Source organism: Eschrichtius robustus, chromosome 7 (genome assembly GCF_028021215.1).
Source record: "Eschrichtius robustus isolate mEscRob2 chromosome 7, mEscRob2.pri, whole genome shotgun sequence".
NCBI classification, from domain to species: Eukaryota; Metazoa; Chordata; class Mammalia; order Artiodactyla; family Eschrichtiidae; genus Eschrichtius; species Eschrichtius robustus.
In genome coordinates this window covers 105,961,792-105,982,426 of record NC_090830.1, presented here as the reverse complement: position 1 = coordinate 105,982,426, position 20,635 = coordinate 105,961,792, and the positions used below count along the sequence as shown (strand labels likewise).

Below are 20,635 nucleotides of genomic sequence, written 5' to 3'. Positions count from 1 at the left end.
AAACTTCCACTCTTCAAAAAAAAAAATACCATTAAGATACAGAAAGGCAAGTCACAGATTGGGAGAAAATAGTCACAATATATATATCTGAAAAGTTCTTGTATCCAGAATATATATTAAAAACTCTTATAACTCAATAATAACCAGATAAGCCAATTTTTAAAAATGGGCAAAAGACTTGAACAGACACTCCACCAGATAATATAACGGGAACAGCCTATTAACAAATTGTGACAGATCAGCAAAATTTCTGTATGGAAAAAAAAAGTGAACCTCAATCCCTTCTTCATACCATACACAAAAGTTAACTCAAAATGGATGACAGTCCTAAATATAAATGCTAAAATTATAAACTTTCTAAAAGAAAGCATAGGAGAAAATCTTTATAACCACTGGAATAAGCAGAAATTTCTTAGACTGAACACAAAAGTACAACCACAAAAGAAAAACAATTGATAATGTGAGCTGTATCACAATTAAAAATATCTGCTCTTCAAAAGGCAAGCCATAATATGGTAGAAAATATTTGTAATATAAATATCTAACAAGAGCTCTGCATCCAGAATACATAAAGATCTCCTACAACTCAATAATAAAAAGACAAGACAATCTTTAAAAATGGGCAAAGATTTGAATAATCTCTTTTCAAAAGAAGAAATACAAGCACATGAAAAGATGTTCAACATCATCAGTCATCAGGGAAATACCAATTAAACTCTCAATGAGATAGCACTTTATGCCCACTAGGATGGCTGAAATTAAAAAAATTGACCATACCAAAGTTGGTAAGAATGTGGAGCAACTGGAATATTGTGGTGGGAATATAAAATGGTACAGCCATTTTGGAAAACGATTTGGCGTTTTCTTATAAAGTTAAATATTCATTTACCATACGACTTCCAAATTCCACTCATAGAAGAACAATAAAAGCATGCATTCACAAACAGACTTGTATGCAAATGTTTATAGCAGCTTTATTCATAATAGCCTCAAACTGGGAACAACCCAAAAGTCTATTAACAGATAAACAACCTGAGATCTATTCATAGAATAGAATACTGCTCAGCAATTTTAAAAAATGATCTTCTGATGTTGTAACAAACATAATCTCAAGATTTTGAGATTCAAAACATAAATCTCAAAAACATTAGGTTGTATGAAAGAAGCCAGACACTGACTGATTCCATTTATTTGAAGTTCTAGACCAATGCTGTCCAATATAGTAGCCACTAGCCACATGTGGCTATTTAAGTGTAAGTAAAAAATTAATTTAAATTAAGTGGAATTAAAAATTCAGTTTCTCAGCTGCCACATTTCAAGTGCCACATTTCAATAGTCATATGTGACTGGTGGCAACTGTACAGGACAGCACAGATATAGAGAACATTTCCATCCTGCATAAAGTTCGGTAGGACAGTGCTGTTAGAAAACATGCAAAATTATGGTATTCAGGAGAATCAGATGAGTGGTCACTGGGGGTTGGTGGCAGGGTGGGAAGGAGTGGAAAGACTATAAAATGGCACAAAGGCACTTTCTGAGGATGGTGGAAATGCTCTATATCTTGATTGGGGTGGTAGCTACCCAGGTATATACTCTTTCAACAGTATACATTACCCCACATCAGCTTTTCAAGTGGACCACAGGGCTCATTTCATTCCCACTTCGACTCTCAGCCAGGCACCTCTGAGCACTGAACAGCTTGTTCAACTGTACAATGTGATGCTGAGAGAGCACCAGGATAGTGGAAACATTCAATCTGAGTTTGTCTCCATTTGACCTTGCTGAGGCTTAGTTTCTATATCTGTAAAAAGGGCGGTGGGGCGGGGGAGTAAAAGTTTCTCATGTAATACTCACAATAATCCTATGAAGTAGAAATCCCTCAAAAAATAGTACCTTTTATTCTTATCATTATAAAAACTTCTCCAGAGTCTTCACATATAACTTCCTGATGTAGGACCATGTCTATTTTCCTGTAAACCACCTCTGAGGACTATAATAATAGAGGCTCAATAAATATTTGCTCACTTACTGCTTTGTGTAGAATATTATTTGTATGTTAGCATGAGATGATTTTCCTTAACTCAGCCAGTGCATGCGGCTAAATGATTCTTTAAGTTGTACAAGTTTACTGGGTGCTTAGCACACGTGCAAGGTAGTACATGACTTCACAGAAAGAGAAAGGCACAGCCAATGCCTTTGTTATTATAGAGCTACAAGGAAAAAACTTAGGATATGAGCTATTATCATGAAATACTGAATAGTACAGTCCAGCCAGTTAAAAAGTGGGGGGATCACTCAACAGTGTGTACTAATTGTGCACCAGATAAAAAATGAAGATACAGATGGCAGAATTCAGAATGAACTCAAGTCACAAGTGAAGAATTCCTAGAAAATGTCAGTCTTTAAAAGAGGACCCTGCCCTGGGAAGCGAGGCCAGGCAGAAAACGGGGGAGAGAGGGAGAAGGAGTCTTGTCTTGGAGATGGGATGGAAAGTCATGGGTTGGCTGGCACATGGAGGCTACTGTGCCCTTGCTAAGCCTAACTGCAGCAGAAGCAGTAGAACCATCCTGGACAATTCTTCCTGGGGTTGGAAGTTCTCATACCAGGTCAAGGCAGCACATTTTTGGAAGCCGTGCAATGAAGAGGAAGAGGAGAGTGGGAAGGACCCGGAGCCACTTCCCCGAAGGTCTTGCTTTACCCAACTGATGCATCAAAAATATAATGGGCTTCCCCAAGCAGCCAACTGCCACCATTTAGCTGGGGTACCTAGAGCTCATGTTACAAGCAATTTTTAATTAACTGATAGTTAGGCAACATCAACACACCCATTCGCTAAATGTTTTTTTCAAACTGGTATTCTACAAGTCATTCCTCAATTAATGTAATTGTCTTTCCAAAGAATTAAAAATACATGTGATGAAAACAAACTCACTCTGAATGAGATAAACATAATAGGACTCTTCTACTACCTAACACATTCTCATATTACAGCCTCTCAGCAAAATGATCCTGATTTAATCAAAATAAGATATGATTCAACTCCTACAAACTCTTTTCTTCGTGGCTGTGCTTCTTGCTCTCCCTCACTCCTGGGGTCCGTTGCATCTGATACCTAGCCTACATTTCATCATCACACTGAGTAAAACATTTTCCAGACACAATAACTCTCCAGTTTCATAGACGTTCCCCCACAAAGCCCTAGCAGATGGAAAGCGCTTTTAAATCCACATACTTAATGCATAGGATGGCCATTTTCATTTTTATATTTGCATTATATTTAACACCAGCACCAGTGAAAGTCTTCAGAGGTCCTCTGGTCAACAAACTTCAAAATTATTCCTGTTCCTCATGGCTGCTCACCAATGACATCAAATTCTGGGTGGAAGCCCAAGCCAACAACTGACTCAAACAGTTGATATCATTCTAATGGCGCTTGTTTTCAGTAGAGTTAAAACTGCAAATACAACACCTCATTAAAACTCAAAGTTCACTTTAGCTGTGCCTCTGATTTACTACTGAGAAGTCATCATCCAAAAGGGAGAAGCAATATTATTCATACTTTTTGCCTGACTGAAAAAAAATGAAGTGAACAAGTTTTCTGGGTTCTGCTGCTCTTGTATTTTTGTTGTTGTTGTTTGTTTTTAATTTGTTTAATCTATAGGACAATACCTTGGCACTTTTGCTATTTTTCAGAGCAGTGTAACCCAAAGTACAGAGCTGTTTGCTGAGTCCACAATCCAAAGCAAGCAGGGCTGCTCTGACCTGCACTACCAGCCTTCCGGCCATTCCTGAGCCTCTGACAAGGGTGGAAGGGGAGTGGGGTGGGCATTCAGGGAGGCTGAGGGATGTGCAGGTGGAGGCAAGGAGCCCTGACACGGCCAATCTCAGTATCTGGATGGTGTGGGCTCCTCAGTAGATCAACTGTGTCACCTGACACAGGTAGTACCATACCTGGTAAGGTGTAGTTCATTTTTGTTATCATTATGTCATTATTTCAAGTATCAGTTGTGATTTTTATGATGAATGCCAGGGATAAAAAAACAAAGCAGGCTTTGGCAAGAATGTTGTACCACTTTCTATATTAATGAACAAATAACACGTTATATTTTTCCAACTATAAAAGTAATACACATTTACTGTAGAAAATTTGGAAAAAGTCTGGTAAGTATAAAGTAGAAAAGTAAGGTAAGATCATTAAGTAAGTCCTAATTTTGTTATAACTTCTTTCCAGTTTTTCCCCCATGAACACAGATCTTTCATGGAACTGAAATTATACTGTTTATACCATTTTTATCCCGCTTCTCTTGTTTAACATTATATTGTCTAAAAGAATAACTTTGGGACATAATGAAATCTATATAAACATTAGCAATCTCTTTCCCAACATTCTAAATCTTATTATAAAAAGGAGAAGATCAGGAAAAATCACATGCTGTGCCTCCCTGAAATCATGCATCATCTCACCTGTTTGATATATTTGTAAACACTGCCCCATTCTTGGAGTACAACTTCCAGATTGCTCAATCTTTCTTCCAAGGGCTGGCCAACCAAAGGGTAGGATTCATCCATTCACTTATTCAACAAATATTTTCTGAACACCTACTGTGTGCCAGATGCTATGCTAGGAACTGAGTACAGATGGTCCATAAAACTACCAGGTCTAATTGAAATTTATTAAAGGGATATTTGCTAGGTTTAAGTGACATGATATTAAACTAGGCCAAACGGAGCCAGGTTTGAGGGTGATCTGATCAAAACTAGCCTTTCCAGTTCACCAATTTGACACCCACCTCAGCCAGGGCGGTCTAGCTCCTGTTCCCTGAACCAGCCTTTCTTTTCTTTTTTTAATTAATTAATTAATGTATTTATTTATTTATTTTTGGCTGCATTGGGTCTTCATTGCTGCGCGGGGGCTTTCTCTAGTTGCAGCGGTAGGGGCTACTCTTCGTTGCGGGACGCGGGCTTCTCATTGCGGTGGCTCCTCTTGTTGCAGAGCGTGGGCTCTAGGAGTGTGAGCTTCATTAGTTGTGGCTGGCGGGCTCAGTAGTTGTGGCTCGCAGGCTCTAGAGCGCAGGCTCATAGTTGTGGCACACGGGCTTAGTTGCTCTGCGGCATATGGGATCTTCCCGGACCAGGGCTTGAACCCGTGTCCCCTGCATTGGCAGGAGGATTCTTAACCACTGCGCCACCTGGGAAATCCCTGAACCTGCCTTTCACCTGACTTTCTGTGTCTTGCTCACCACTCCCAAGAACCCCTACCTTCCTTTCTGCAGAGCCACATTCCATTCAGGAAGCTTTTCTGAACAGTGACTCTGAGTCTCACTCTCAAACTGTTGCTGCACCAACCATCCAGAACCATCCATCCTGTAGACAACCTTAACTGCCCTTGTTCCTGAGTGGGGTGGTGGTAGGTATCCGGGACAGGCACCAGAGCCTCATTTTCTTTATTATTTCCCTCAGCTATGTACTACATGCATCACTACTAATCACCTAACCATTCCTCTCAGGAACTTCTCCAAATGAATCCCATCTCTGAAAGGATCTTTCAGGAAAAACATTCTACCCTCTCAATTGCTGCAGGATGTGTGTGTGTGTGTGTGTATATATATGTATATATATATATATATACATATATATATATATATATATATCTCCTTAAGAAAACATAACTACTTTACTTGGGTCACCTCACCACCCTTATGCCACATCAAGACCTGAGATCTTCCACACAAGGCACCAATCTCAGCGCCTTGTGTATAATCTCATTCAGTCTTCACAGCAACTGCGGTGAGGTACATGCTACGACCACAATTTCCAGTTTAGAGAAAAGAAAACTGAAGTTTAGAGAGATTAAGCAACTTGCCCAGAGTTATTCAGTTAGCCACTGGTGAAGTATTCAAATCCACGCAGCTACTTCCCCATAGCAAGCTTTTTCTGCCCTGGCAAATATTCTTCCTCACATGTTCTTCCCATGAGGCTGAAACCAGTAATTCTCACATTTTCATCGGCATCAGAATCACGCAGGGGACTTGGTAAAAACACGCTTGCTTGGGTGCTGGTCAAGAGATTCTGGTTCAGGAAGGAGGGGGAGATCTGCATTTTAACAGGCACTCCCCCCCAACCAAGTGATTCTGGCGCCAGCTGTCTTCAGACTACACTGAGAGATATGGTTTTAAACACTAGGAGAATAAACCCATCAGGGGAGAGGCTTTTGGAAAATGGTATTTGTTTTCTCATTACCCATGATCCATCAGGGCTTTTAAAAAAATTTTTTTTACTAAAAAAATTTAAAAAAATTTTTTATTTTGTATTAGAGTATAGTTGATTTACAATGTTGTAAATGCTGTACAGGTGTACAGCAAAGTGTACAGCAATGCTGTAGAGGTGAACAGCAAAGTGAATCAGTTATACATATACATATATCTATTCTTTTTCAGATTCTTTTCCCATATAGGTTACTACAGAATATTGAGTAGAGTTCCCTGTGCTACACAGTGGGTCCTTGTTGATTATCTATTTTATATACAGCAGTGTGTATATTTTAATCCCAAACTCCTAATTTATCCCTCCCCCCAACCCTTCCCCTTTGGTAACCATGAATTTGTTTTCCATGTCTGTGAGTCCATCAGGGCTTTTTAAAAAGTGGCAGGAGTTATTGTTGAATAGGTACAGAGTGTCAGCTTGGGATGATGAAATAGTTCTGGAGACGGATGGTAGTGATGGCGGCACTACAACGTGGATATACTTAATGCCACTGAACTGCACACTTAAAAATGGTTAAAACGGTAAATCTCATGTTATATTTTACCACAATAAAAAAAATGGCAGGATGCCCAACTCTCAGCTGTCTTGTAGAAGGTGCCTCTGACACCCTTTCCTGCTGATGTGGAAAGAGGTGAGGTTTACTCCTGAGGGATGGATCCCTTGGGAAAGGGACAACTGAGAGTAAAAGGTGGAGAAAGTTGGCCCTCGGGTGGCCCCTCCCCAGCTTCAGGCTGGCTGTGACACTCAAAGCCCGGGAGACAGTTCCCAGCACTCTTAAGCACACCTCATCCCCTGCCCGCCTGCAGTCTGTCCCAGACATACTCATGAGTGTCCCTGGACAGAGTAAAGAGGGAAGAGAGGAGCTCAAGGGACATTGGGGAAAGAGCCTGCTTCAGGGCTCCAGGGCCAGCTCCACCCTGGGACCCTCAGCATGTCACCCCACCTCCCTCGGGCGTCACCTGGCCCGTTCCTTCTCACCTTTCAGATTTCAGCTCAGATGCCATTTCCTCAGAAAGGCTCTGCCTGCCCTAAAGCAGCCCCTCCTCCCCTCCCACTCATCACTTTCTGTAATACTACCCTGCCTGATTGTCTTCTGAGCGTTTACCATCACTGGATATTCTATTTACTACTTATTATTTGTACACTGGTTACTTGTTGGCATTGCCTGATTAGAACCAGAACTTCCTGACAGCTGGGAATGTGCTGGTTTTGTTCACTGCCATATTCTCTTGCTGGAGATATAATAGGAACTCAATGAATATTTGTAGAATAAGTAGATGAATCAGGCTTATTTGTTTCACTGTGTATAATCTGTTCCTTCTACCGCCCAAGGTGATGTGTAGGAAAGGTCAAATGAGATCAGGTGTGCCAAGGTGCTTTAGAAGGAAAGACTCCACACAAGGTGGGGCTATCATGCATTGGGGTAGGAGGGAAGGCAGCTCAGGAAGCCCTGAGCACCTCAAGGGGTCTCCTCCACGACCCTGCACAGTAGGTGCCCTGCCTCTCTTCTCCGCTCCTCCTAGACAGAGACTTGTCTGGAATCTAAAAATGATGACACTCCACCCTGCAGACCATCCAAACACGATGCAACCCAATTATTTATTACAAGGCTAGGCCTCTCAGTGAGTTTTCTCACTAGTGGGGCTCAAATAACGAGATGCTACTTAGGAAGGCAGCGAGCTGCCAGGAGGGCAAACCTAGAAGAAGAACCACAAAGATGCTCCCTGACCTAAGTCAGTGGGGTTCAACAAGCCTGAACTCAGTGTCCAGCATATTCCAGATCCTGGGCTCAGCCCTAGAGACAGAGGGGGTGACAGAGACTATCACAGGGGAGTGGGGGACACAGATACTGAATTGAAAACTCAAAGTCAATGAGGTGAATCTGGCATATGGGGGGAGTCAGGGAAGGCTTTGTAGAGTGACTGACACCTAAACTGAATTTAAAGGACAGAGAAAAGAGGGATGGGGAAGAGTAGGCAGCCCAAGGTGAGGCACAGAATGGAGAGACCGTGTGTTGTGTTTAGGGAGCTCCAAGTAGTAAATGCATTGGGTGTTTATTGCTGGAGTGTCTGGTGTGCCAGGGAACAAGTGGGGGCAAAGGGGCTGCGAGATGTACCTGGAAAGGTGGGTGGCGGCCACTCTCCCACAGGCAGCAGATCAAAGCTGTTTCAGACACACGCCCTTGGAGGCCTGGTAGAGACGAACTTGCTCATTGGTCCAGCAGCCCAGAGGGCCGGTCTGGCTTGGCTGGGAGTAGAAAAAGGCGAAACGCAAAAAATCAACCAGACTTCGCTGCATTGCAAGCAGGGAGGGCTTGAGTTGGCAGGGGCTAGGCTTGGAGAACTGGAGAGAGATTCCGAGGGAAATTTTTTCCCAGCCAGACTGGTCGCCCGTGCTGGAGGACTTAGGCTGCCTATGTCGTTGATTCAGGGTTGCCTGTGGAGCCCTTCTCTCGGATGTCTCGCCCAGGGACGGTGCAGCTTCCCAACAGCCTGGCAGAGCTTCGCAGCTGCTGTCAGGGCTAAACAGAGGGAAGAGGGGAAAGAAGAACCAGTGTGACTCCCTGCATTTGATTTGAGCCAAAGTGGAATCTCCTCTGAGCCCTGAGTAAAGGCAGCAGAAAGGAAGAGAAGGAAAATTAGGGCCCTGGTATTTTGCATAAAATGCATATGGCCCAAATTTGCTCACGAGAAGTGATATGATTCAGAGAGAGCATCAAAGACAGGAAAACCAGAGAGAGAAGGGATGGGTGGGAGAGAGAGAGAGAGAATGGCTGTGTTGTGATAAAGCAGGTAAAGGAAAGTGTTCCCCCTTCCTTTCCTTCCCCAGTGATCCTTACACTCAAGAAATCTCATGCATTCAAGAAAAAAGGGAAAAACGTACCAGTGTCTCACTGGGGGATATATTTTCAGGGGCTCCCAGTGAGAATTAAAAACTTTGTATATTCATTTTGATGATATTTGTAAAAAGAAAAATATTCTCAAACCCAACCCACCCTTCCCCAAATCAATCACTCCAACTTTGGCTTGGACCTGGGGATAGGGGTGAAAGTCCCCACCTCATTAGCATACACTCACCTTTTCCCTTTCTCCACACTACTTCCAGCTCCTCCAGCTTAAGGCAGAGAGGATCCTGGCAAGGTTGAACACAGCAAGTGGCTGAGCCTGAAACAGAAATTCCCTGCCATAAGGTCAACAGCATATTAGTAGTTGATCCCTTGGGGGATGGTGGGACTGGAGCACCAAGGGGCAATAGGCTACACCTCAATCATCCATCTGTGTTTCTATCCTGCAAAACCCAGACAAAGAGCTCAGCCTCTCTTATCTACTTCTGCATCCCCACAACGAAATAAGGTCTCCTTCCTCTAAGCCACCACAGCATGTGGCAAGTTTAGGAAGCAGCATTTTTTGCCTGTCCTCTTCCTTACATGCTTCTCCTTGCCCCTGATAGCCTGCCAACTCCTGGCTTACTATTGCCAGTGTATCCCAGTTTCTGCTGGGCAGTCTCCTACACATTGCAAGCAGTAAATATCTGTAGAATGGTCAGATGCAAAAGTTGGAAACAAGATATAGTGCCTACTAAAGAATGGACTTGAGGACACGGGGAGGGGGAAGGGTAAGCTGGGACAAAGTGAGAGAGTGGCATGGACATACACACACTACCAAATGTAAAACCAATAGCTAGTGGAAAGCAGCCGCATAGCACAGGGAGATCAGCTCGGTGCTTTGTGACCACCTAGAGGGGTGGGATAGGGAGGGTGGGAGGGAGGGAGATGCAAGAGGGAGGAGATATGGGGATATATGTATATGTATAGCTGATTCACTTTGTTATAAAGCAGAAACTAACACACCATTGTAAAGCAATTATACTCCAATAAAGATGTTTAAAAAAAAAAGATATAGTGCATCAGTAAGGGAATGATTAAATAAAACATAGCACATTCATACCCAGGAAAACAGATGTTGTTGTTTTTGTTTTTATGACTTAGATACATTTACCTAGAAAGAGTTCCAGAGTATATTGTTTCATTTTTTAAGATAAAAAGAAACTGAAGAACCAAACACGTTAGGAGATCACTTATATAATACAAAACAAAACCACACACACAAAAACAAAAGTATATCTTTATGTGTATGTGTGTGTACAACTGTATAAATGCATAGAGAAACGTTTGTAAGAGCACCTGTCCAACTAGGAACGGTGATTACTTCTGAAAAAGAAAAAGGAGAACTGGAGAGGAATTACGGGGGCTTTTACTTTATCGGGAGTGTTTACATTCTTTGCAACCAAGAATGTATTCACGTATTGTGTAATTAAAAATAAATCAAAAATATAATTTTTTGAAAGTCTTAAATTATTATATGAGATTTTTCATCCTGTGAAAGTTTGTTTTAATGCATTAAAGAGCCTGTGGAAGGCAGTAGAACTAGCTCCCACTTGGGCAAGGGATTGTTTACCTTGCTTATCTCTAGTTAGAGCCAACAATGCTAATGATTCTGAATAGCACTGGCCACTCCTTGGCCATCCCATCCCCTCCCCTCCCACTCATGGCTTCAACTATCACCTCTATGTGGATGACTCCCAAATGCCTCTTTCCAGACACAGCCACTCCCACGAGCTACAGTCCTGACTTTCCAACTTCCTGTTGGATACAGCCAACACCCCATGTACAAAACCAGACTCCTGTCCTCCCTTCTCTCCCTAATTCAATTCTTCTGCCTAACTTCTTCCTTCCTCTTAACCGGCACCTCCTTCTTCCCAGGAACTCAGAAAGGAAACTTCCCAGTTATCACTAGTCCTCTTAATCCACACACCCACCTAGTTATCTGTCCTATTCTGGTGATTTTTCTAAAAATTTTTTCCCAGCTGTTAGCCACTGACACCACCCCAGGTCAGAACCTTTCCATCCATCACCTGGACTAGTGGAATCGTCTTCTAAATGGTCTCCTTATAAATTGGGAGACTGGGACTGATATATACACACTACTATATATAAAATAGATAACTAGTAAGGACCTACTGTACAGCACAGGGAACTCTACTCAATATTCTGTAATGACCCATATGGGAAATGAATCTAAAAAAAAAGTGGATATATGTATAACTGATTCACTTTACTGTACACCTGAAACTAACACAACATTGTAAATCAACTATAATAAAAATTTATAAATAAATAAATAAATGGTCTCCTTGCCCCTGACTGACTGCTTTGATCCTTCTGCTAGATGCCCAACTTCCCACTTGGTGAAGGCCAAACATTCCAGACTGTTGAGGTCATTTTGAGCCTCCATTCCATCACCCTATTGTATTAGCTATTTTCCCAACTTTGAGTCATCTGCAGATTTGGGAAATAAGGCTTTTTGCCTTCATCCAAGTATCTGACAAAAATGTTAAACTGGGCTGAACCAAAGAAGCCTCTGGACTATAGATCTCTTTCCCAGGGAACCCAGAGCTTATCACTGGAGGAAAGAAAGTAACTTCAAAAAAAAATTAGTGTCAGATACTTTTCATATACCATCTCATTTATACCTTACAATAATTCTGGGTAGCAAGTACTGTTATCTTAATTTAGAGGTGTAAAACTGAAGTTGAGAATCATTAGGTAACTTGTTAAAAGCCTATAGCTATTAAGTGGTAGTTTTGATTTGTACCACAAGTTTGTGTTGGTTCCACAGCTCATGGTTTTTCTACCACACAGTTGGAACTTTTCATGAATCCTTGCCTTCTAAGAGATACAGCACACACTTCTTAATCTGCATCGAGGGACTTTCACATTCTAGCTTCAAACCTACCTTTGTAACAGTAAAGACTATACCCTATGTCAAACACAGTAATGTTTTACATGCTTTATTTCATTTAATCTGTGCCAAACCTATGAGGTGGGTACCATAATTACGTCCATTTTACAGATTCAGAAGCTGATGCATAGATTAAAAATAGCCTAATCTGTAAGTTAAAAACTAACTCAAAATAAAATTTTAAAAAATAGCTTCATTAAGGTTACCCAGATAGTAAACAGCAAAGCTGGACTTCAGACTGGGGTCTGCCTGACTAGAGAGATACTTAGGAGGTAGAATGGACAGGAAGTTCAATTCATACAGTCAATGAACATGTATTTATGGAGCACATTTGTCACAGGCTCAATATTGTGCTGCGGCTGGAGATCACAGAAATGAACTATGCCCCTGGGTTCATGGAGCGTTATGTTTTACTGGGAAAGGCAGACACAGAAATAGAAGGTAGCAGAGTGAGGCGAACACTGGGAGGACGAAGTTCAGAAGGGGTAGTCTCAGAGGGCTGAGGTCTCCGGGCTTGGTAAGTGAGTCTACAAAGGTTCTATTCACTGTGATGGGGAACACGGGAGAAACAGGTTTGGGAAAAGATTGAGTTTAATTTGAGACATGAGTTTTGAGGAGATGTCTCACAGGCAGCTGGATATGCAGGTCTGGAGCTCAGGAGTGAGGCATGGACCATGGAAAGATCTGGAATCATTGATGAAACAACTCATGCAGATGGATTTACTCTAAGGATCCACAGTATGTACCTGGGGCGAACAAGGAAAACGAAGACCTCAAAGGAGACGCTGCTCACCTGGCCGACTAATGCACTCCCATGAACAGCTTTCTGAGGATGGCTTCTCCTCTTCCCAAGCAGAACAACTTTCCATCCTTTCCATCAAGCCACACCCAGCTTCCTCCAAGCCCTCGCTCTGCTCCAGAAAACTCCAGCCCAGAGCTCCCTCTCCTAGACTCAAGCCATTTAACAGCTGGCCAGGGACTCAGCCATTTCTTGGTAAGGATACTGAAAATTTCAGGTATTTGTGCCCTGTCTCCCTGACTGGACTGAAAGATCTTTGATGGCAAATCCTGGGTATAACATTAGGAATGCAGTCAACATCCTCTTTACAGAACCAACCAATAGTACTCAGTTTCAAAAAGCGTAATGAAGCAATAGCAAAGCATTTATGTGGACTAGTTACTCCAGATGAACCTGAATGCCTTCCTCAATACAACAGCAAGCACGTCCCGGGCACTCTCCCAAGCTTCCCCCTGAGCCTCTGCACTGAACAGAGCGGGTCAAGGCGAGCATTCCCTGCCTCTCCTTGTGCCTTCTAATCTACTCCTATTCCCAAGAGCCCTTGCTTCCAGAATTCTTCAAGTTGAAAAGAAATTTCTTCAGGACAGAAGAAACGAGGATGAAAATGTTTTACTTCAGAAAACACCAAGTAGCAGCAATAGAAGCCTCTTTCCCATGAGTCAAGTCACAGAGTTTTAACCAAGATCCTTTGACAAAATATTGTCTAATTTTACAATTTATAAATGATTCCTCATTTGTGATGTTTTATACTATCCTTCTATAAATAAGCAAATGTCTGAAATACTGAGAAAGGTAGACAGTAACATCTTGTTTCACAAATTACAGAGATTGTCAGATTCTCACCTGCATCATCACCTGGCTCAGGTAAGCTCAGGTGGGCAGTAGCCATGGGGATCTTGCTCACCAGTGTCCCCCATCAGCAGGTATAGTGCCTGACTCATGGGAGTGACTCAGAAGGACTGCTGAATGTATGAATGTTGAATGGATGAGACAGTAAAATTGGGAAGAAACAAAATTGTAGAAAAAACAAGGAGACAGGGAATGAGGGGCGACATGGAAGTAGCAAGAGTATAAAGAAAGCTGAGGCAAAGAAACGACCAGCCACTTCCTTACATCTTAGGCTCAGATTCTCCGCAACTTCTCCACAAAGACACCCACACAGTAGCTAAATCTTTGGGTCAGTTTCTCAGTCCTATAGCTGTCAAATGCACACTTACAGTACTGGCCATTTAATATTTTTAAGTTTTGGAACCGCTTTCTCTCTTCCTTTCTATATGCCTTAGGAACACTTTTTTTTTTTAACCTTTCACCTAAACTAAGACTTGACATTGAATTTGACTCCTACTAGACTCTAAGCTTGTATTTCAGGTTTGCTGCTTTGCTACTTAACATGCCATATCAGTCCAGAAAAGGAGACAGAGGTCCACATTCAGTGTCTGGAATTGTAAGGAACAGTGCCTAATCCTCTAACGGTAGTTCCAATTCTGCCTATCTTATGAGGATTGCAAAGAAACAAGAGTGTCCCAGTTAATAAATACATAAATAAATAAATACATACATAAATAAATAAATAAAGGTACTACATTTTCACTTCACAGGAAGAGCCCCAAGTAACCAATCTACCCTTACTCTCTCCCCTCTACCCTCTGCACTTCATCTCCCTTACTCTCTCTCCTTCTACCGTCTGCACTTCGTCTCCCTTACTCTCTACACTCTACAGTTTGCACTTCATCTCCCTTACTTGCTCCCCCTCTACCGTCTGCACTTCATCTCCCTTACTCTCTCTCCTTCTACCGTCTGCACTTCGTCTCCCTTACTCTCTACACTCTACAGTTTGCACTTCATCTCCCTTACTTGCTCCCCCTCTACCGTCTGCACTTCATCTCCCTTACTCTCTCCCCCTCTACCGTCTGCACTTTGTCTCCCTTACTCTCTCCCCCTGTACCTTCTGCACTTCGTCTCCCTTACTCTCTCCCCCTCTACCTTCTGCATTTCTCCCTACTCTCTCCCCCTCTACCTTCTGCACTTCATCTCCTTTACTCTCTCCCCCTCTACCGTCTGCCCTTCTTCTCCCTTACTCTCTCCCCCTCTACCTTCTGCCCTTCTTCTCCCTTACTCTCTCCCCCTCTACCTTCTGCACTTCATGTCCTTTACTCTCTCCCCCTCTACCGTCTGCCCTTCTTCTCCCTTACTCTCTCCACTCTACCGTCTGTACTTCGTCTCCCTTACTCTATTCCCCAGGAACAGTATCTCCAGCTCCTCATCACATCTGAAGCTGCCCCTGTCACTCTCAGGAAAGCACAGGCGGTCTCCAGGAATTCAATCTATGCACACTCAGGAGCAGCAAGCTAATTTTAATATCAGTCTTTGATGACCCTGGCCAAAATAAAGTCAACTTAAAAAAAGAAAACAAACCAACGAAGTAAAATCTAAATGGGCTCTAGATTGATCTCTCCCTTATAGACAGAATTCATTAACACAATGATAATAAACTGCCACAGCAAGATTGAAAACATGGTTTAATGATGGGAAACTTGTTAACGTGATATAATAAACCAGTAGGTCAAATGTGAAAAAAGGCACACAATCATCTCAAAGATTACCTTTTTGACTTTTGATAAATTCAACTCCCTTTCATTAAAAACAAACAAACAAACAAAACTATGAATATAAAACTCTTTCCGCAAAGTGATTTAAACAATTTTAAACCAAAAGCCAACATCATACTTACAAGTGAATATGAAAAGCATTTCCATTAAAATCAGGAATAAAATTGAAAGGTCTATTATCCTCCTTCTTAGTTATCAATGTTAGATAACTAAGAATCATTATTTGCAGACAATACAATTCTCTACCTAGAGAGCTCAGGAGAATCAGCTAAAAAATTAAGTTGATTAAATAAAAACCTAAAACATATTTAAAAAATAAGAAATATATGATTTACATGAAGACTACTACAAAACTTCACTAAGAGATATAAAAACATTTGAGTAAATTAATAAACATACCAGTATGGAAAGACTAACTACTGTAAACATATTAATTTCTCCTAAATTAATATATATTAATATAATTATATACAATGTATATAATATATTATATATAATAAATCTATATTATTATATATAACATATTATATATATTATAATATATAATAAATATATATATTTATTATAATCCCAATCAGGATATCAATAGATGTTAGAGATTTTGACAAAGTGCTTCAAAATTTAATTCATAAGAATAAGCAAGGAAAAATAAGGAAAATTTTAATAATTATAATGAGAGAGAGCTTGCTCTGTGTGACATTAATATATGTTATAAGGCTAAAATAACTAAAACAGTGTGGTATTCATTCAAGAATTTACAAACAGATATCTTAGGCCTAAAATTGACTTTAGAATATACAAAATCAGATTAGGAATTATCTAGGATTATCCAATGAGTATATTATTTAAGGAAATTATATAAGGAATATAAATATATACATGAGGAAATAAATACATTTTGAAGGAAAATTAAGTATTTAGAAAACAGATTAGGTCTTCAACTCATAATATGTACAAAAAAAAAAAACTAACTTCAAATGAAAAGTTGATTGTAACTAAAAGCCTAAAAACCTAAAGAACACAGTTAATCACAGAAAGTAGATAAAGAATACAAATTTAAAAGCTGTGGAAGTAATCACCAGGGAGGACATAGACCTCTCTGGCCATGTGGAAATTAAAATTTTCTGTACATTAAGGAACATGATAAACATTTCAAAAATATGATATTTCATTAATATTTATGTAGAGTATCCCATAGTAGGATAAACGTAATTCGCTTAATTATGATTAACAAAGTTAGGTGAAAAGTTATAAAATGTGAAAGCATGATCTCAATTTGGGAAAAAACAAACAGAAGAAAAAAAACTAGAAAGTCATGAACCAAATATTGGACTTCTTTATTGTGCCTTTCTCTACTTCCCAAATTATCCAAAATTAACTTGTATTATTTTATAATCAGGAAAAAATGCTAGTTGAGAAAAACAGCATCAAATGACAATGATATGTTATAGTCTTAATTCATTAAGACGTCTCAAATTAAAAAAAAAAGACAAATGGACAAAGAAAGTGATTAAATAATTAACCAAGAGAGAGCACATTGATGAGATATCAATGTTTTATTGTTTCCAGTAATCAAAGAAATGCACATTCAAACTATGAAGTACCAAATCCGGTATCTCTTATTGACATACCACTGGAAAAAGACTACTCTAGCACATCATTAGTTGAAGTGCAAATTGTTGCAACCTTTTTGGAGAGCATTTTGACAGTACATATTTCAAGCCTTTAAAACAGTTCTTCACTTTGACCTAGTAATTTCAGTTCTAGGACTCTGTGCTAAAGAAAGAATTACAGATCTAGGCAATGAAGAGTTACTTAAGTAGAAAAAACTGGGGATCAACAACTAAATGCCCAACAAGAGGGGAATGGGTAAGCCCCTCCACAGGACCACATGACAGAATGAGACCCAAACACTGAAATCAAGGTTTGGAAACCTTTAATGGAGTGGGAACATCTTAATGATGGAATGTTAGGCAAAGAATGCAGGATTGAAAATTGTGTGTTATGTATCTGTACTATGGTCTTAATTTTGTTTGAAACAAACAAACCTCCCAGTTCTGCTGCTCCCCAGTCAGGCGGCTTTGGTCAAATTTTTGAGTCCCTGAGAAGACCAATTTCTTCAACTCTAAAAGTGAGAGGGGAGGACCTCCCTGACAGTCCAGTGGTTAAGACTTCACGCTTCCCAACCTAAGTGTCCATCGACAGATGAATGGATAAAGAAGACGTGGCACATATATACAATGGAATATTACTCAGCCATAAAAAGAAACGAAACTGAGTTATTGTAGTGAGGTGGATGGACCTGGAGTCTGTCATACAGAGTGAAGTAAGTCAGAAAGAGAAAAACAAACACCGTATGCTAACACATATATATGGAATCTAAAAAAAAAAAATAGGTTATGAAGAACCTTGGGGCAGGACAGGAATAAAGACGCAGACATAGAAAATGGACTTGAGGACACGGGGAGGGGGAAGGGTAAGCTGGGACAAAGTGAGAGAGTGGCAATGGACATATATACACCACCAAATGTAAAATAGATAGCTAGTGGGAAGCAGCCGCATAGCACAGGCAGATCAGCTCGGTCCTTTGTGACCACCTAGAGGGGTGGGATAGGGAGGGTGGGAGGGAGCCGCAAGAGGGAGGAGAGATGGGAACATATGTATATGTATAGCTGATTCACTTTGTTATAAAGCAGAAACTAACACACCATCGTAAAGCAATTATACTCCAATAAAGATGTTAAAAAAAGACTCTGTGCTTCCACTGCAGGGGGCATGGGTTTGATCCCTGCTCAGGGAACTAAGATCTCACATGCCGCAGGGCGTGGCCAAAAAAAAAAAGAAAACAAAAAAAAAACAAGTAAAAATGAGAGGGGAACATTTGGATCCCTCAATTTTCACTGTTGCCTGACACAGCATGTAATAAAAAAGTAATAAACAAATCATAAACAGATGCATAACGTCTGCATTAATAACTAAAAGATAGAATTTTAGTTGTTAAAACTGTTTCGAATTAAAAATTCTTTTTTAATTAATTTTTATTGAAGTATAGTTGATTTACAATATTGTGTTAGTTTCAGATGTACAACACAGTTGATTCAATATTGTTATAGATTATACACCATACAAAGTTATTGTAAAATACTGACTATATTCCCTGTGCTGTACATTACACCCCTGTGACTTATTTATCTTATAACTTATTTATAACTGTGACTTATTTATCTTATAACTGATAGTTTGTACCTCTTAATCCCCTTCACCTATTTCGCTCCAACCCCTGCCCCTCCCCCGTGTGGTAGCCACTAGTTTGTTCTCTGTATCTGTGAGTCTGTTTCTGTTTTGTTATATTTATTCATCTGTTTTTAGATTTCACATATAAGTGAAAACATACATTATTTGCCTAAAAATTCCTTACTTTTAAACCAATAACTTAAACAAGTGACATATTTTAGACCTTACTGCTTAGATAATGATAATTCATTAGAAATAGGCCGCATGGCTAGAAATAAGCACGCTCTCTGATCCTCTGTAACTAATTTGATATGGGCTTGCCCGCCTGAGTCAGGAACACACTTCACCTGTTGTCAGCCATCCCATGACTTGGCACTGGTGAGGCCCTCAGTCAGCAAAGGGTAGTTAGTCAAAATCCTAGATCTGAGAGATGCCCCGGGAGAACCTGCAAGGCTGTCTGACTGCTGTTCCACTGAGGGTGCAGGAATCACTTTTTGGAGTTCTTCTTACAAATTTATGTAGTTTCTGCACATAGCTCAAGAAGCTCTTGCCATCCTCTCAGATTCAAATAATAATTGAGCATATTTCTTTCACAACTGCCTGGAGCTTTACCAATCCCTCCCACTGTGAATTTTAGGACCCTGCTGGAGGCAGGACAAAAGAACAACCAGGCTGAGTTAGGGACTAATTAGCCTGATGAGCTGCAGAGAAGTGAATCTGAGTTTGCTCAGACCCCAGCAGTTACCAAAACTGCAGACTGAATGAGGCTCACGCTCTACCCTGTCATCCAAATTCATTCTGCCTTTGGGGGGAAAAACGAATATAATTTCATGCCAAACGCATTTAACTTCTGTGAATTTTATCCACCTCCCTGAGATTGACAAACCAGACTATTAGAGAGTGCTTCAGTTCCTCCAGGCAAACAGATCATAGGTGAAAATATGTTCATCAATGAAATCCGAGTTCGTGTTGTTAATAATAACAAATGAATTGAAACTTTCTTTAGAAATGACAGTAACTTGAACTAACTCCAGTGATATCCAAATTAAACTGTGTTATATGATATTTTAATCCCAGATGTGTCTAGTATGCACTTGGTCACATGTGTTTTTCCCAATGACTTTTTTTCCATTCTCTGGATTTTCCATAGTCAGTGATATTATATAGTTTAAACCTAAAATGAAGTCATCAAAACAGAGTCTTTCCTTGCTTCTGCCTCTTTCCTAATTCTGAATATAGCAGCATTATTGTTTAATTATTAAAATGTAGCTGTTCCTACAAAGCAATAAAATTCATAAATGCTAACCGGTTGCATTTTGTTATAGCTCTGAACTTGTGTGCACGTGTAATCAGCTCTTCTGAAAGAGATGTTTCAGTATTTTTATAAACGGAGCACATTTCACTGGGGCCACCACACAGCAGATCACTCAACGGAGCCAGCAGCAATGCCATCACTATGTAGATAACGGTACTAGCCAGCACTGCTTGACCAATAACCCAGTCAAGCACAGCCACCCTGTTTATGTTTATTTTGTTTTGTTTTCTTAAGCCTTAAGGGTAGAGGGGAAAGGATGCAAGAGTATTAAGTCTGCCTTACAGCCACTCTGTCCCTCTCGTCCCAGGCCCCACAGATGGCGGGCAGGGGAGGAAAGAACAAACATCCTGCAGCTCCTGAGAGCAGAGGGGACCCTCTTCCTGGCAGAGGCAGAGAGACATCAGAGACCTCGGGGAGGTGCGGCCGTGCACCCATGAGAAGCAGCCTTGTGTCACTGCACCTGAAGTCACCTGTGGTCAGGGACAATGGACATTTCAGTGGCAACCAGGCAGAGAGAGGAGTAATGGAATAAGATCCCCAGCTGCACCGGGGGAGAGCACCACGGGAGAGCAGAACCCCGTAAAGAGATGACGCTAGGTTCTCCTTCCGCCAT

The 20,635-nt window shown here is 40.7% G+C and overlaps 1 protein-coding gene across 8 annotated transcripts in view; it reads right to left on the bottom strand.

Moving 5' to 3' along the window:
• Positions 1–20,635, bottom strand: part of PLCE1 (phospholipase C epsilon 1) — a 311,916-nt gene that overhangs the window by 284,623 nt on the left and 6,658 nt on the right. For 5 of the 8 annotated variants that reach the window (XR_011074510.1, XM_068548222.1, XM_068548229.1 and 2 more), the window contains exons 2-3: positions 9,342–9,428; positions 8,381–8,785 (exon numbers count right to left, since the gene is read on the bottom strand). The exons of 1 other annotated variant lie outside the window; for it this stretch is intronic. The gene's annotated coding sequence lies outside the window, so the exon portion shown is untranslated. The remainder of the gene's footprint in view (positions 1–8,380; positions 8,786–9,341; positions 9,429–20,635) is intronic. 2 more of the 8 variants (XM_068548223.1, XM_068548224.1) reach the window with 2 other exon arrangements.